The sequence below is a fragment of the Rattus norvegicus genome, chromosome 6 (assembly GCF_036323735.1).
Source record: "Rattus norvegicus strain BN/NHsdMcwi chromosome 6, GRCr8, whole genome shotgun sequence".
Classification (NCBI taxonomy): Eukaryota; Metazoa; Chordata; class Mammalia; order Rodentia; family Muridae; genus Rattus; species Rattus norvegicus.
The window spans coordinates 47,633,415-47,651,056 of record NC_086024.1 but is presented as its reverse complement, the minus strand read 5'-3'; the positions used below and the strand labels follow the sequence as shown (position 1 = coordinate 47,651,056).

At 47.4% G+C, this 17,642-nt stretch overlaps 1 long non-coding RNA gene across 3 annotated transcripts; it reads right to left on the bottom strand.

Moving 5' to 3' along the window:
• Positions 1 to 4,881: 4,881 nt before the first annotated feature.
• On the bottom strand, positions 4,882 to 16,813 carry LOC103692605 (uncharacterized). 3 transcript variants are annotated; one of them, XR_005505827.2, is made up of 3 exons: positions 16,598 to 16,813; positions 9,448 to 9,515; positions 8,797 to 8,994 (listed from the first exon to the last, which is right to left on the bottom strand). It is a non-coding gene; the product is annotated as an uncharacterized LOC103692605 (long non-coding RNA). The 3 variants fall into 3 exon arrangements; XR_005505826.2 differs by having other exon boundaries at positions 16,472 to 16,602; XR_001838348.3 differs by lacking the exon at positions 16,598 to 16,813 and having other exon boundaries at positions 4,882 to 8,994; positions 9,448 to 15,672.
• Positions 16,814 to 17,642: the final 829 nt, after the last annotated feature.

The following is a 17,642-nucleotide window of genomic DNA, read 5'->3' as shown; positions in this document are numbered from 1 at the left end:
CCTTTTCTCTATGCTCTTACACTCCCCCATGTCTTTCAGAAAACAAGGGTCAGAATTCAGGACCCCTGAGGCTCACGGGGCAACTATACCTGGGAATCTCCTAGAATAAGACTTGCCTTGGCTCTCACATACATGGCACAGCACCCAGAACATAGGAGCTTGATACATGTTTGTTGAGTAAATGCATATAAGGATATTGGCCATCGATACACCAAAAGATTGTCATCTGCTCCCATGGGAGCTGAACAAGCCACAGCCAGCATCCAGGAAGGCTTCCTAGAGAGGTGACAAGTCAGTCAGGTCTTAAAGAATGAATTTGACACAGACTCTGTCTGAGCCAGACTCAGTATGATTTGGGGAAAGAGGCTGTGTCCTTTTGCGCAAAGTCAAGAGTCTAAATGAGACCCAAGGACTGACAAAGAAGTAAGGGGCACTGGTGTCCATGCTTCTGTTGACTTGTAGGTCAGTGCAAGGGGCCAGGAATGTGGGGTCCGTGGTTTAAGATAAAAGGCTGAAAGCTGTTGATGGCTTAATGGGTTTCCCTTCCCAGGTGACAGTTGCATTTCTGTCACAGGGGCCTCTGCCCCTCAGCTCTAGGGGAACAGGAGGCAATCTGGGCTGGTAAACAGGCAAGTTTCTCCTTCATGGAGCACCTCTAGGCCTCCATAAATCACCTTCCCTGACAGCACACTTCCTCACCCACCCACATCTCACATGTAGCCAGGGAGACTGTAAAAGCTAACCCCACACTTCTTCAACCAAACCCCAGCCTCACCCTACAACCCACACTGATGGGCTCTGGAGAACATTTTTATGATAGATTTTTTTCCTCATTCAATCACATCCTTTCCATCCTCTCTTCTCTACCTCTCTCAGCTTAAGAGAGGCTCAAAGGAAAAAAAAAATACTATCGTTGATTTCCCAAGTCTTGTTTCTTCAGCACCAGTCTTGATCACAGGCACTTAAGACGTGACACTTTGTACCGTGGGAGCCCATTATGTCCCTGGGAGATTCGATGTCTGTTTTGATAGGAGCAATTTATCACCCTGGTGAAATCACACTGCCGTTCTGAAGGCAGGGCTAGGATTTATGAATCCCTGTTCACAGAGAGTGAATTTAATTCCCAGGAGTGGAAATGGTATTAAAAGATTTGGCCTGCCACACCTGTGGCATCTGACAGGGTTTCGGAGTGAGAGGTGCACCCACCTCTGCTCTGCTGTGGTGTAGAATTCATTGCCCTCCTAAGCACAGAAGCAGCTCCAACAGGGCGTGAAATCCAGCCTAGGAGGGTACAAAACACTGGGTTTCCTTAGTAATGAACAACAATAAACTGGTCTTGAAGCACATTCTCCCCTCACTCCACCCTGCCCGTGTGTGTGTGTGTGTGTGTGTGTGTGTGTGTGTGTGTGTACACATGCATGTGTACAGAGGTCAGAGACCCACCTCAGATGTTTCTCAGACACATTCATCTCACTTTGTAACATAGTACCTCCTCCTCTGTATGTGTGCATATGCATGAGCACATGTGTGTGCTCGTGTGTGCTCGTGTGTGTTCGTGTGTGTGTGAATGTGTGTGTATGTTTGTGTGTGTGCGCGCATGCATGAGTGTGTGTGTGTGTGTGTGTGTGTGTGAGAGAGAGAGAGAGAGAGAGAGAGAGAGAGAGAGAGGAGAGGAGAGAGACTTATACATGGTAGCATATACACACAGCCATCATGACCTGCTTTATAATTTTTTAATGTGGGTGCTGGTGACCAAACCCAGACCCTCAGCCTTACACAGCAAACATTTTCCCATGTGACTCCCCCACCCCCAAACTCACATTTCCCACTCCCTTCTTAAATGTGCATGAGTTTTAAAATTATTATTGACTAAATTTTCAAAGAATATCATTTTTTAAAGTGCCGAGCCAAGTTCTGGCTACAAGGAGGTGGGGGGTCCAGTTCTTCCTTGCAGCTCAGGATCCAAGTCTCATGTTTTTAAGCAAGGCGAGACACCATGAACACCAGAGTCCCCTATGGACTCATCGGAACCACTGAGAGTTGGTCTCTCCCCTGAGGGAAATGATATTTGAGGCACAGTCTGAGCCTCAGGAAGCTTTTAAGTCTCCCAGATGATTCTATTGTCATGCTTGGGAATCACTGCTCTATAATATTAGACTCCTTTCTCCCAATCTGGCATTTAAATGAACCAACCCTGACTTCCCTAGTCACACCGCTGGCCTCATTATGTAGGTGGAAAAAGCCTTCCGTTTTCACAGACAAACGTGACCCCCATAACAAATCCCCTTTATTGCCTTAAACTCGTGTGCAAGTCAACCAGTCAAGACTCGCAGTCCTTTTCCATTTATAAAATTACTGTTGTATGAATTTGGGTGAGGGCGTGGGGTCATGTGCCAGGTTCACGACGTAGGAGTCAGAGGCCACCTTTATGGAATTGGGTCCTTCTACTTCCACATGAGTTCCAGGGACAGATCTCTGGTCACCAGCCCTGCATGGCAAGTACTTTACCTGATGGGCCATATTGCCTGTCCTTATGACCAATTCTTTTGCTCCATAATTTTTTTCCACCTCACTGACCATCTTCCTTGTATCACTGTCACCGTCTGTACTTACTTAGTTGAGGCGGACAGTGGGCACTCATTTTCTGCATCCGATTCCACTGCTGGGACATAGACACTGAAAACTAGGGCTGCTCTCCTAATAACCTAACCCCCAAGGAGGTTTCAGTAGGAACCCTTCTTTTCTCTCCAGCCAAACATATCATGTGGAGACAGAAGCCCTGGGCACCCTCAGATATCTCTGTCTCTGTCTCTCTCTGTCTCTCTTTCTTGTCTCTCTGTCTCTCTCTGTCTGTCTCTCTGTCTCTGTCTCTCTCTGTTTCTTTGTATCTCTGTGTCTCCTCTCTCTCTCTCTCTCTCTCTCTCTCTCTCTCTCTCTCTCTCTCTCTCTCCGATTCTCTGGGTTCTAGAACTTTGGTTTAATCTATTGGTATCAGAGAACACAGCCTACCTCAGGATTAGCTATTCTCCAGACCTGAAGCAAAGACTCTCTTACCTCTTCTGTCCACTCCACCTCTCCACACCATCCTCAACGCCGTGGCTGTACAATGCAATAGGTCAAATATCTCATTGAGCTTACCAAGGGCAAGAAGACCCCCTCAATGGGCTGGTTACACGTCTCCTCTATCATGGCATGTCCTGATGTCACCCTTCAGCCCCAGACTGACCCTGACACAAATACAAGTCTCACGGGGAAGGCATAGCAAGTAAGGGATACACAGCTATCCCCCATCACAAACAGATTACTGGCCACAAGTGTCTGGACATGGTAAGACAGGCCTGTAATCCCAGGACCTGGGGTGGGGTAGAGATCAACAGTTCCAGGTTATCTTTGGCTACTTATAAAGTACCAGCCTGCGGTTTATGTGAGATCCGGTTTCAAAAAACAGACGAGCAACAAGACCAAAACCATGGTGCCCATGAGTGGATTGTCAGTATTTGCTACCAGTATTGAGCTGTGGCAAAATGGACTTCTCCCCTCTCCGCTGTGTTCTTATCTACACAGGGCAAAGCAGCATTTGTTCTGCTATCTGGCAGATAGGAGGAGGAGGAAGCGCTTGCAAGGGATCGAGTCTAATTGTCATGGCATAAACAGCAACTTCCCATAAAATCTGTCTCCTTTTGTATCGCTGTCAGATATTCCTGAAGCATCATGAGACTGCCGACAGATCTTCTCGGGTGGTCACCTCTCACGTCCATACACTGTCAGCGAGGAGACTGAGATGGCCACACAGGTTCTGTGGAGAAGAAGGGGTTAAGAACGGTTGACATTTATAAAAAAAAACGTGTCTAGGAAATACAAATGGTTGCTAACAAAAGCCATCTGGTAAGAGTTTGGATGACTCAGCAGGTACCATTTCCATTTCTAGAAAAACAACCCAGGCCACTTCAGTCTCACCTGGGCCTAGCCTGTAACGCAATTGCAATGAGTTATAGCTCAAGACAGATGCTGCCCGGACCAGGGCTTTGCACAGCCCTCTCCAGTCACTGCCTGGAGTCAACGCATAGTCCCAAGCCCACTCCTTAGAGCTCTCGGTTCAGGAGAACCATCTCAGAAAGGACCTGACCTGAGATGCTTTCAACTACAGGAGGCGTTCCAAGGGCAGGCAGGTGCAGCCGTGTGAGGCTGCTCACACATTTCCTGCTGGCTGCTTCCCAGACGGACTTGCCAGCCAGCACCGACATTGGTTAGAGCATTCAGCAAACCTTTGTGCAGCCCTGGCTTCAGCTCTGTATTCCAGAGACTTCTCTTTCAGTCACGCCACTTTCGGATGCTCAGACTGAGCGGATGAACACACATAGCGTTCTTATTTTTCAGTATTCCTCGGTGCCCAGTGGTCGTTGGGTGGATAACCTAAAACTGCATTTTATGTAACGTTGAAGAAGAAGTACTGTAGACCGCAATCCGTGCCTTCAATAGAGCTTACGCCAGTGTAAGACTTGATGGCCGGCCAGTGCCAATCCGGACCTCAGTCTCACTATGTCACACTCTCTGAAAGCAGCTGGTCATTCCAGTGTGGATCCACCAAGGAGTTAGGAACGCTGGAGCCCATGTTAGCCGATGGCTTCCCCTTGATGTAGACTAATAATGTTCTGCTTCCCACTACCTCGGCTCACACTGTCTCTCCCCCTCTCTTTCACGATCTTCCTCTCTTTTCCCCTCTTCCCATCTCGTTAAAAGAAAAAAGAAAACTTTTAGTAACACACCAATTAAGATCAACATTGCTCAACCAAATGACCCAACCGCAAGATTAAATAGCCAGGAGCCCCCACTTTCATATTGACTGGCACCAGGCTCTATTCTAAAGAGATTTACAGATTCGTTTCTTCCTCATACTGAGTCTATACGGCTCTTTTCACACACACACCCCCACCAGACAAAGGAGGGAAAGTAAGGCACAAAAGGAATTAAATCGCATGGCACTGAAGTCCGTGAGGTTTGTGACTCAGGCTCTCCTCCATTCGATGTGGCACGGTGCCAGGCGCATGGAGTGAGTAACCCAGGGTGTTCGTTCTTACGATGCCCAAGGATTGTAATCTGTCATCATCCAGAGCTGCTGGGGCTGTGACAGAGGAAGCGGGGCACTTCCTTTATGGAAACCGCTGGAGTTAATGGCTTTTATGCACCCCCCCCCCCCAGTGAAGCGGCCCCTAGAGTCCAGCATCATCTTATAAAAGTATCAGGATGAAACCTGTTGAGCCCAATATCCTGTGAGTATCAGCTGTGGCATCTGTAGGCCAGTGCCTAAGAAGGAAAGGTTTACCGGCTAAATAAAGTCTGGGTGTGTCTTGCTGCAAACCATTACCAGTGAGAGGGAACCAACCCCAGTGCCTCATTCATAACAAAGCAGACTAACAGTGCATCCCCAGCCATGATCTCCTGTTTGAAATGCACAAGGACGGGTTACCAAGGCAGAAAGTAAGACAGTCCTCTCAAGATTTGTCCGTTTACAGCACTCAGGAAGAAGTCATGAGGTTGATGGGAAAATCTGTCCTACTCTTCAATCCCCAGCAAACAGTTTAACATTTTCACTTGTACTCAAATGCCCAATCGCCACTGCTCCTAACAGGGGCAGCGAGGGTGCACCGCTCAGTTCTAGAAGTCAAAGCAAGGAACAGCAAGCAGGCTGTGGTGCCTGTCTGCTGAGGACCTAGAATTTGGCTTCCTGGCTTCTGAACAAGACAGGCACTCTGACCCGTGAACATGGAGATGTCAGGGGGTGTTCTGGCCTTCACTCGCTCTATCCCACATCACTGGATCTCCCTGGAGGAGCGAACGATCTTTTGTGGTTTGAGACTGAGTGAGTAACGCAGGGGCGTCTAAGAGCAGGCCTTCTCGGAGCTAGGTGTCTGCACCTGCTGTCGGGACAAAGAACCGCGATTCAAAGATTTCTGAGCAGGAAATGTCGAAGAATGATGTATCTTGATGAAGACAACCAAGAGAATGAAAACCGAAGGGCGTGCTCGCAGGGGCTCAGGGCCTACGCATCTCCAACCCGCCCAGCCTGAAGCCCTTCAAAGGCTTTCAGAGGCCTGTGCAGGTGGCAGGCCCTCTTCACTCTGCCTTTCACAGGTAACCCACCACCCACGGGACGCCCAGAAAGAAGGGAGAATGCTGCTGCAGGAAGGCAGTTGTGAGGAGCGGGCACCTCAGATAGAGGCTCAGGTATCTAAACTTTAACCTGGAAGTTCAAACTCCGGCCCAATTCCCTTGCTGGCTCCAGAGACCTGGCTTAGAGATAAGGCATTACGAAAGTTGTCTGCCAGAACCAGAGAGGGCATGAAGGGACTTGAAAATCCTAGGGGCTTAGATGCATTGTGGACACTATCAGGCAGGACTGAAGATGGTTGTCCAGTCAAGGACACCTGTTACCAGACCAGAACGTGTCTGCCAGGCCCTGCAACAGTAGTGTGGCCCACTGTGTGGTTGTACAATTCAGCATGGAGGGCCTCCAATCAGTCCAGAGCGTAGAATGTGGGCTCGGAATTGACAGGACTCTTAGAGCAGGTCACCTGAGTCAACAGCTCTTGGCGCGGTGCTGGCGTCCTGGGTGAGTGGAAGGGTCCACCCAGACAGCCCTTGTCCAGGCTCAGCCCTGGCTCACCCTCCAGGCGTGGAAACTGCTCCTAGGCAGGTGGCTGGGGCTCAGAGAGGGAAGGGAGTAGGGACATGGGGTTAAGGGACCTTGGTGGAGCATGCAAGGCTGTCTTCTAGCTCACCCACGCCTCCGGTGACAGCAGCACCTGCCTTGCAGCTGGGCGACCTCTTCTCCCCCACTCTTCCCCCAAAGGCCCCTCGTCTGGCCAGCAGCGCCTGGCTCCGCCTCCCGCTACACCCATCCGTGTATGCGATGGGACCCAGGACAGGACTGCCTGCTGCCTGCCTGCCTGCCGGATGCGGAGGTGGGGACTGGTGGGGGTGGGGTGGGGCTGGAGGTGGGGTGGAGGTGGAGGTGGGGGTGGAAGCAGGGAGAGGCTAAGCCCAAGGCGGCGCAATCTTATGCAAGCAAACATTCTGAAGACAACTAAGAGCACACAGGAATATACCTGTGATATAGGTATACAAGGAAGTTTGCAGTTTTATTTTTAGAGTTTATTTATTTATTTATTTGTTTGTTTGTTTATTTATTTATCTGCCTAGCTTGCAAGTAATTGGTTCTCTGATAGTATTTGCAGACGTGGTTTTTTTTTTGTAATTGATTCTCATACCCCTCCCTCCCATTTCCCTGCCCCTTGCTCCAGTGCCACCCCCCTGCCCTTTTGCCTCCCTTACAGTTAATGTGTAATGTGTTCTATTGTCATTCCTACCCCCCCCCCGTTTTTCATCTCAAGGATCCCTTTTAGTTTCCTGCCCTTTATCCACACTTACTCCCACCTTAGACACACACACACACACACACACACACACACACACACACACATTTAACAATGGAAAGGGAGGATTCAGAATCGGCATAACAGAGAACACAAGGCATTTGTCAATCTGGGCTCCCGGCTTCAGTTCAGTCCTTTTAGAAAGCAAGAGAGTGCGTGGAGACATAAGCAGGGTTCTAGGAATGAATCTCCAAATAGCAAGTGACAGAGAAGCGCCCCATGTGCACGCATAGCTCAGGTGTGAGCAGCCTCTGTGTGTTGCCAGAAAGTAAAATAAAGGTTGTGAAGCTGGGTGGAGAGGCTCCACAGAAGGGAGTGCAGAGCTGGGGGTGTGGATAAACAGGAACCTGTGATTGCATTCTTCAGAGGTTACCTAAGAAAGGCAGGTGCAGCCTACCTGGTGCTTATCTTCTTGGCTCTTCCCGCTAGAAATAGTTATCCTTTATTCCCCGCCGTATTCTCTCTATGTAGGAGCCCACTGGGTTTCTTGCCCTTTCTCTTGGTTGTTTTTATTAAGTTAGTTTTTCTGTTTGTTTATTCTTCCTTATTACCTCCCTCTACCTCGTTGCCTCTAAGGCAGCAGCTTGAAAGCCATTTAAGACTTTGAGCTCTTCTGACACACCCCATCCCACTGTCTGGCCGTCTGAACAGGTCAAATCAACTTTCCAGGTGTTAAATAACATTGAATAGTAATTGTGTAATCAGCATAAAAGTTAAGCACTGTGGTCCAAGGCAGGGAAAGTACCTTGCGTTTGCTGGTTTGCTGCCGAGGTCTGTGATGCTTCCTTGAACTCTCCGGGGTCCTGCCCCTCCGTTACGGTATTTGTCACATTGATTTTTTGGGGATTCACTTGAAAATCTTAATTTCTAACTTGGGGGATGAATGCATTTTAAATGTGCTGTGCGAGCGGTTTGGAGACCCACAGGGCAAACATTCTCCATTCTCCGCCTTTGCCTTTGTTCCTCCAGGTGGGAAGGGCAGCTACTCTAATGGGGTCACATTGCAGGCTAACTAGCCATTTATTTGCCTGCCTGCATCTCAGGTCTCACAGGTTCTTTTCGCGTGCCTGCCGAATTTCATACTAAAATGAGGCTTATTACTCAAACCATTACAACAGGCTCTGTGGCGTGGGGACAGGACACAAGTCTCTGGGACTCCTGTGCTTACAGATGCCAAGGGCAGAGCCAGCCTCACACCCACACCAGCTCCTCAGCGTGGCCTCTGTATGCTGTCGTAACGGACCACTAACTGAAATAATGTCAGAATTCAAACCTACACCTCCAGGCATGAGATGTTTGTTATGAAATCCCACCCACCTCACCCCTGAGCCCCAGTTGCAAAACACACCGACAGAACCAGACAGCGCTTTGAGGCAAGGGCAATTGGCTAGACCATTCCTACAAATGGACTTCTCCTAAGCCACAGCGAGTCCCAGACTTTTGTCTGGCTCTCCACGTGGCCCATGTGCCTCTTCTCTGTCAGGATCTCCTCCTGGGTACAGATACCTGCAGGCTCACAGGCACCCAGCACACCAAATTTACCAGTGATCTCCTGCAGCACCTGAAAATAAGGGGCAATGTCTTAAAAAAAGTCTTAAAACTTGTATTGTCTTAGTTTGGGTTTCTATTGCAGCAATGAAACACCATAGCCAGAAAGCAAGTTGGGGAAAAGAGGGTTTATTTAGACCCCTTTACACTTCCAAGTTGCAGTTCATCACAGAAGGAAGTCAGGACAGGAACTCAAACAGGACAGGAAGGAACCTGGGAGTCAGGAGCTGACGCAGAAGCCACAGAGGGGTACTGCTTACTGGCCTGCTCCCCATGGCTTGCTCAGCCTGACTTCTTATAGAACCCAGGACCACCAGCCCAGGGATGGCAGGACCCACCATCCATCAGTAATTAAGAAAATGTCTTACACCTGGATCTTACAAAAGGATTTTTCTCAATTGAGGTTCCCTCCTTTCAGATGACTCTCACTAGTGTCAAATAGACATAAACCAACCAGTCCACCTACCTTTAATTTTGTCAGGGAAGTTGGACACCAGCAGCTGTCATTGTTACATCATCAAAGGATACAAGATGCTGCAGGAACAGGATACATTTGAGGGAGGGAAAAAAAACCCATTTGTGACTTTCCTTCCTTCAGTGGGACCACTGAGAACTCTTTCAAAAATTGACACTGGCTTGGGCTTTGCCCATGGGACATAGTACATTTGGTCATAGCAACTACTGTGACCTCATTTCCCACCCCACGCTGTTCCATGACCATTCCCTGGCTGTTGATTTCTGTAGCAACAAGAACCTCCCCTTGCCCCTCACCCTCTCTGACTCCTCTCCTTGAAGTTCAGTAAAAAAGCCCTGAGTCCAGCAACCTAGACTTGCTACCTGCAGAGGCTTCTTGCCATGCAGGCAGCATCCACCCCTCTCTTGAGAGGACTCCAAGCCTACCCATGATGGTTTCTCAACAGTGAGCTTTCATTCCTTCCCCTCCGTAGTCCTGTCCTCAGCTGGAGGCCAATGAGCCACTGAATTGTTGATGTGCAGAACCTCTTCCATTAAATACACTCTTCAAAAGTAGTCAAAGTGTTGGTGGGTGCTTGGTCCTAAATGGAACATCTTTGTCTGTCTGTCTGTCTGTCTGTCTGTCTCTCTCTCTCTCTCTCTCTCTCTGTCTCTCTCTCTGTCTCTCTGTCTCTCTCTCTCTCTCTCTCACACACACACACACACACATACACACACACCTGCACAAGCACACATATGCATGAAAAAAAGAAAAAGAAGAAAAGAACCAGACCTTCCAGACTAATTGCTATCCAAAGAAGATTTCTGGAAGCTGCTGTTACCAGTTTTGGAACCGCGGTAAATATTTAGTCCCTTTTGACAGCCAAGGAGTTTAACTGCCCTGACATCACAGACCCTAACACAAATAGCACCACAGTCATGCTCTTAGACAAGAGGAAGGCAATGAAGGACTGTTGTTGCCCTAGCCCAAAATGCCCCTACCGTGCTCCAACCTGCCAATCTTTCAAAACTTCATTGGGTCCCACCTTCTCCACAGAGCCTTTGTCGCCTCTACCAGCCTTCTCCCATTCCTTCTGCTTTGGATCCCAACATCACTTCTAGACCTTCAAATTAGCATTTAATTATAAGCCTGTCTTGTCTGTTCCCCACGGTTGCATGTGGGTTATTCTGGTCTCCCTAAGTGGATGGTAGTGGGCAGGGCCAATGTCTTTATGTCTTTCTCTTTACTGGGTACTGCCCAAGGGGACCAGGTGTAGTGCTAGGCACTTGGAGAAGCACTAAGCCCCCACCAGATGGTGGCTAAGCTCTTTCCAACCACTGTCAGTCTCTAACTGGCAGTTCCTTTGTAGGCAGAGAGAGGAAACTGCAGAAGTCAGCTGGTGAGAGCATTGTCCCTAGCTGGCAGGGATTTACCCTGCCTTCCTTACTGCAGTGTGGTGAGTGCTGCCTTCCCAAGGATGCTTGCTAAGAACTTTAAGGAGAGAAAGGGTAGGCAAAGCTGCAGTACAATATGTTATACCATCTACCTAAATACCCCGGAATTGGGTGTGGGCCCTGGAAAGAAACCTAAAGCCCAGGTAAGGGCACAGAGGAAAAAGTAATGCTTTCTTGGAGTAGCCCTAACTAACCACCATCCCCAGAGCTGGGCTGAAGAGTAAACTCAGTCAAGCTGGATGCACTCTAGTTGCATCACCAACATGCACCAACAGCAGGACAGAATGCTGGTCCCCTCCATAACTCAAGGTACCATCTGGGTCATGGGTATCACCAGGGACATTTATATCACCAGTTACTTAGAACACTGGATCCATGCATGGCACTAGCTCTTCTCAGGTTTCTTATGATGTGCAGAGCCTTTCATTTTCTATGGAGGAATGATCCTTGCCCTTGTCAGTCACCCACTAACTGGTCTATACTAGAAGTAAACTCATGGCTCATTCATCTCATCTCCTATACCAGAAGAGCTGGTCCATGGGAGGTCCTAGGACCAGGTCAGGTCAACTGGTATCAACTAGAAAAGGCCCCGGGCAGATTGGATCACCCTGGAAAGCTAATTGTGTCTTTTATTTGAGATGAATATGGAAGAAGATATTGGGGCATTGACTGCTGTGTGCCACCCTACAGAGAAAGCCAGGACCATGACTACTGTGTGACATCTTACAGAAGATGTTAGGGTTATCAGTGCTGTGCGTCCTACAGAAGATGTCAGAGTTGAAGTTACTACTTAACGGTAAGTTAAGCTCAGAGAATATTGATGTATGACCCATGGTGTATAATGTCATGGCTATTTGGCACCTGAAAGTAGATTGAATAAGAAACACTTCTTGCCATGACCTTCTTTAAGTCTAGACAGGAGAGTGAGTCTCAATAAACCACTCCGTCACAGGTTCGCCAAAGTCTCTTCAACTTCAGTCACCTTGCTTGGGTGACTTGCCAAGTACATGAACTTTCCTGTCTTTATGATCTACTCCATTGCTTTGGGCATGCTACCATGTTTCCTGTCCTGATGATATAGAAACTGAACCTCTAATGGTAAGCCAGCCTGAATACAATGTTTTCCTCTGTCAGAGTTCTTATGGTCATGGCTTCTTCACAGCAATGGAAGCCCTAAGACAACATCTATCTCCAAACCAAATCTTTTATCTTCCTAATCTGAAACTCTCTATCCACTAAACACTAGCTGTCCATTCCTCCCACACCCTGCCTGGTAAAAAGCCAGCTTTCTTTACCAAATATTGCATTTGAAAGATCTGTTCACATATGAGCAGACCGTGTCGTGTATAGGACATTTTTAACGGCTGCATAGAATTTTACTACTTAATGACCATTTGTTTATCCTTCATTCTAGCACTGGTGTTTAGGATGGTTTCAAATGTCCCTCATTGGGAACACCGATACAGCGACGCTTCGTGCATAATTCTACCCACAGGTGTGAGACATTCTCTAGAATTGTCCCTGCAAGGGGAGGCTGACACGGAGGTGTGCCTTTCTCCACGTCTTCCACATATTGCCTAATTGTCCTGCAAAAAGTCTGCATGGAGTTGCTTCTTCACATATCATGCATGGCATGTGCCATCTCTCATTCCTTCACACCCCATCTCCAGGCATCGGGAGACCTGGGCTTTTGTAATCTGAGAGGTGTAAGATACGATCTCCTTGTTGATTTGCTGTGCATCTGTCTCCCTAGGGTGAACATGTTCTCCTGTCTTGACTGGTCTTTCAGGTTTTCCTCTCCATGAACTGAACTAGAAGTAGATTCATGCAATATTTCTTCTTGTGACTGTGTGTCTTCATGGAGCAGTGTCTTCAAGGTTCACCCATGTTGAAGCATGGTTCAGAATACCCCTCTGCCAGAAGGCTGACTAATAGCCATTGTATGGTAATGCCCCATTTTGCCTACTCATTCTTCTGGGTTGTTCCCCATGCTAATGCTCCTATGAGTATTAAATATCTACCCAGGCCCTGTACTTTATGTGTGTTCCCAGGGAACTGTATCACGAACTGAATGTCTAGTGTTGGGCTTAACTGACATTCTTAGCACTTGTCCTTCCCTTTTTGTATTTGTTACAAATATCCCCCAGTATATAACTGTGTTTATGTTTATTACCCAGGTGTTGCCATTGAAGTACCAAGTTCAATAGCTTGATATATCATTCATTCACACACACACACACACACACACACACACACACACACACACACTCACTCACTTAGCTCATGTCACTTGTCCAACGTTGGAAGACATTCTCCTGTGTTTTTCCTTTCTCTATTTCTTTATCTAAATCAGCAGTTCTCAACCTGTGGATCTGAACCTTTAGAAAATACATATTGTTCTAAGGAACCAAGATACCACTCAGTAGCAAAATTGCAGGCAGTTTTGAAGCATCAATGAAAATAAATTTATGGCCAGGGATTCCTAAGACCATAGGAAATGTGTTTTCCAATGGTCACTACCCAGAGGTTGAAAACCACTGATCTAAATTGACCACGTGTAAGCTGTAAGGCAAGGATCTCATTTATATTTTTCTGATATGATAAACAGATCTCTGAAGAGCCTCCATCTCCCAGTGGTCCACAATTCTCCATCTTCCTAAGGCCAACTATCCACATGGGTCAGTTCCTAGGCACCCATCACTATGGTTAATCAATCTTTGGCCCGGTGTTGGCAAGTATTCACTCCAACAGCTTTCTCAAATGTTTTATTCTTTGCCAAATATATTCCATGTCACACCTTCCCCTTTCAAAGTATCATATTATGTTTGGCCCTTTACTCCTGGATATAAACAGTGAAGTAGAAGTCGATTCATTGTCAAGAGTTTACACTGACAGCTGAGCTATTGTATCTTCCCTTCCACGACATCCAGGTCTTCCCACTACCTCCATCATTTTATGATTACATGTGTCATTCCCATGACCATGCAGGAAATAAGTGGAAGAACCAGGCCTACAACCCCCAGCATTCTGACAAGACCCAAGCTTCACCCCAGTGACTTCTGTTGCCTTCTATAAAAGTCAAGGCATTGGTTTATTTGGTCTTCCAGAGAGCATGAACCAAAGATGCTAGGCCCTTTAGTTATATAGTTCTGGGTATCTTTTCTCCTCCTAGGAAGCTGTAGTATGGCAGAGCTTTGTGGCCTGAAGACATGGCTCAGTGGTTAAAAACACTGGACACTCTTGCAGACGACTGGAGTTCCATTCCTAGCACCCACATGGTTGGTTCAAAATCACCTGCAACTCTAGTTCCAGATGCTCCAATACCCTCTTCTGGCCAGAGAGCTTGTGAGGAAGAGCTTTCGAGTAAGGACCATGCTGACTCAAGTTAACCAACCCATAGAAGAGCAAAGCATAGAAGCCTGACCGTTTAACCAGTTACTGCTAAGACAAAACACAATGACCAAGTCCACTTCTGACAGCCAAACATCCGGTCTGTGAGGCAAACTGCAGACTAGCCAGGGGTTATCGTCAGTTTTGGATGGGTGACCTCAGACTGAGAGCAAAGAGGCTGTGTTTGAGTTAAGTGTGTTGTGACACCAGGTGGATTTGAGCGGCTAACAGAGGTTTCTGAACAGCTGGAGGGGACCTATCTCAGGCTCAGTAAACACCCTTTCAGTGGAAGGACCACACATCCACACCCTGACTGCCCTCCTGCTGCTTCCAAGACATTGCCCTCTCCTTCCTCATAGCTGCTCTCCCAAACAGCTGTAGTTGATTACGTGTTTAGAAGATGGTTTTGGTTCTCTAGTATAAATTATCATTTAACTCTTGATACAAGCAAATTCCAATTTGGGGGATGTGAAGAAGGCCTATCTGGAAGATCCAACAGATAGGTCTCTGGAAGGAGGCAGGGGCTAAAGGAGTCTGTTATCTGAGGCTGACTAGTTCATGATGGCCTGGACCCATTCATTGCAAGACCGGTCGTAGTCTAACTGAGAAGGGGGCGTGCCTGAGAAGAGCTTTCAAAAGCTAAGCGGCTAAGTTTGATGTCTAACCACATCGGTCTCTGAGGTAAAGAGCCCAGAAAGTGAGATGCTGACTCCTGCTCTTACAACTTCCATAGTACCTTGTCTGTCACAGCATGTCTGAGAAAGAAAGGGAGAGGGATAGAGAAAGAGAAAAATACCACAGAACATGAGACACCTACAAGTTGCCTTCAGCTCCACATGGCATCAGATGTTGGAGCTACTGTCTTCCTGGATCTGCTACCTGCATTTTAGCCCCACTTCCTTCTGAGTCTGTCCCCTGCCTACCCCATGAAGTGTCTTTGCATCCTAAGCATCTCCTCTAGTCCTTAGGATGCTGTCTCCATTTCTTTTCCTGCTGCTGTAATAAAAACAATAAATAAATAAATAAATAAAGGGTTGGGGATTTGGCTCAGTGGTAGAGCGCTTACCTAGGAAGCGCAAGGCCCTGGGTTCGGTCCCCAGCTCCGAAAAAAAGAACCAAAAAAAAATAATAATAATAATAATAAAAATAAATAAATAAATAAATAAACACCCAACAAATGCAAATGAAGACAGAAATGGCAGATTCTGGCTCACAGCTCAGAGGTACGGTCTCATGACAGAGAAGTCAAGGAGGCAGGAAGTTGAAGCAGCTGGTCACATGGCATCCACAGCCAGGAAGCAGTCAGAGATGAATACATGGTTACCCAGCCCCCTTTCTCCTTTCATAGAGTCAGTATCCCACAAGGAAAGGTGTGACCCATAGTGGATGGATCTTCTCACTCCTGCTAACTTAACCAAGATAACTCTTACAGTCACATCCAGAGGCTCATCTCCCAGGCAACTGTAGATTCTGTCAAGCTGACGTCAATTAACCCTCACAGTGGTTAATGACCCTTATACTGGTCCATCCCCAGAGGCAAAGATCCATCCTATCTATCCATCCTGAACCAGAGCCCTTTGCTCTCACCATAACCGTCTCTCCCTTCTTCATAAGATTAGTGCCTCTGTGCTATCAAAGCCTCCATGCCTCCCCACTAGATACTGCTGTCTTGCCTGCCAGGACCTGGGAGCACAGGGAAGACTATGTATCCTCTTAGCACATACTGAGTATCCATGGAGCAGATATGTCCCCATGAACTGAGTCCTGGGGGAACAAAAGAAGACATGAACTCTACCACCCACTGAAGAGAAAAGAAAGCCTCGAGTCTGTTGGGTAAACTCTGTTTCCCTATCTGTAAAGTAAAGGGGAATGTATGGCTTCTGAACTCCCCTTCATCAATGATAGCCTATGGTTTTCCATGAAGGAACATTTTTTTAAGTACTACCAGAGCAGAGGATAAAATCATTAATAAACTTAGTAGAAACATGGGGAAAACTTTATTCCAATGAGGTATACATTTCTTAAGGCTGTTGTGATACTGGACAGTGATTCTGAGTAACTTCCTGAAAGTCAGCCCTCTGTGACTTTTATGCTCCATTACAATCCTCAACTTGATTAGAGGCCACTAATGACCCATATTAGGAGTTACATTTCTCCTCAGGCATGGTCAGTGAAGGTACTCTGAGAGTTACCTGAGAATTTCCACAGGCAAATGTCCAGTCTCCAGGCTCCAATGCCTTCCTCAGGAATCTCTCACTAGAAGGAAAATGTCAGCCACACTCACCCCAGACCTTCGCCCAGCCGCTTGTTTTGCCTACCTTTGCCAACAAAGCCACTTCCTTGTCCTCGAGGCACCTCAGGGTCCCACTTCTTCTCCCTTCTTGACTTTCATTTCTCAGACCTCGTCTTGAGCCACATCCTTCATGCTAGAAACAGCTCCCACTTCCTGTGGGCCCTGCACCTTCAGAGCACTTCCCCTGTACATGGTGCTATCTGCAGTTTTGACACTTGAATCTTGGGGAGCCTTCCAACCCCTGCTGTCTACCCTGTAGAGGAAACTAGCAAAGTCAGTGAGTTCTCTGTAAAACATGAAGTGTGTTGGGGACAGGGGGCCTGTCCGGACCCCTGGGTCCAATGTGACATAATCCAGACCCTCTAGTTTCTACCTCCGAGGTAAAGAAAAGGGTTCTCAAGTTGGGAGAACTTGAAACTGACACCTGAAACCATTTTTCCCATTTTCCTAGGATAAATGGATGTAGGTCACTGTTTGAATCTCAGCTTACTGTTCTTAGCTCTTGACCTCTGCCAGCCTCAATTTAATAGTCAAATGATACCCCTTCTCTATTACCAGGTGGGCCATAGATTCTGTAGCCAGACAAACCAAGTGCTACAGAGACACAGAGAGAGGACTGCTTCCTGGGTGTGGAACAACACGTCCAAGCTGAGCCCATAGCTCCCAGGAGCTTAAGGGATCCTGGAGCAGTAGATGGCATGAGATGATGGCGGTATAGCAACAGTAGCAATGGCGGGGAGCCTCTGCTTGGTGGTGAGTCCTATTGGTCTTCACCCTGGGGACATGGACATTCTCACTGCCTTTTTTGCAGATAATGAGACTGAGCTCTCAGACCTCAGCAGAGATGTTTCTCTGTGCAGTAGATGGAAATTAATGCAGAAACTCAAAAGTAGTCAAAGTGTTAGTGAATGCTTGGTCCTAAATGGAACATCTTTGTGTGTGTATGTCTCTCTCTCTCTCTCTCTCTCTCTCTCTCTCTCTCTCTCTCTGTCTGTCTCTCTTTCTCTCTCTCTCTCTCTCTCTGTCTCTCTTTCTCTCTCTCTCTCTCTCTCTCTCTCTCTCTCTCTCTC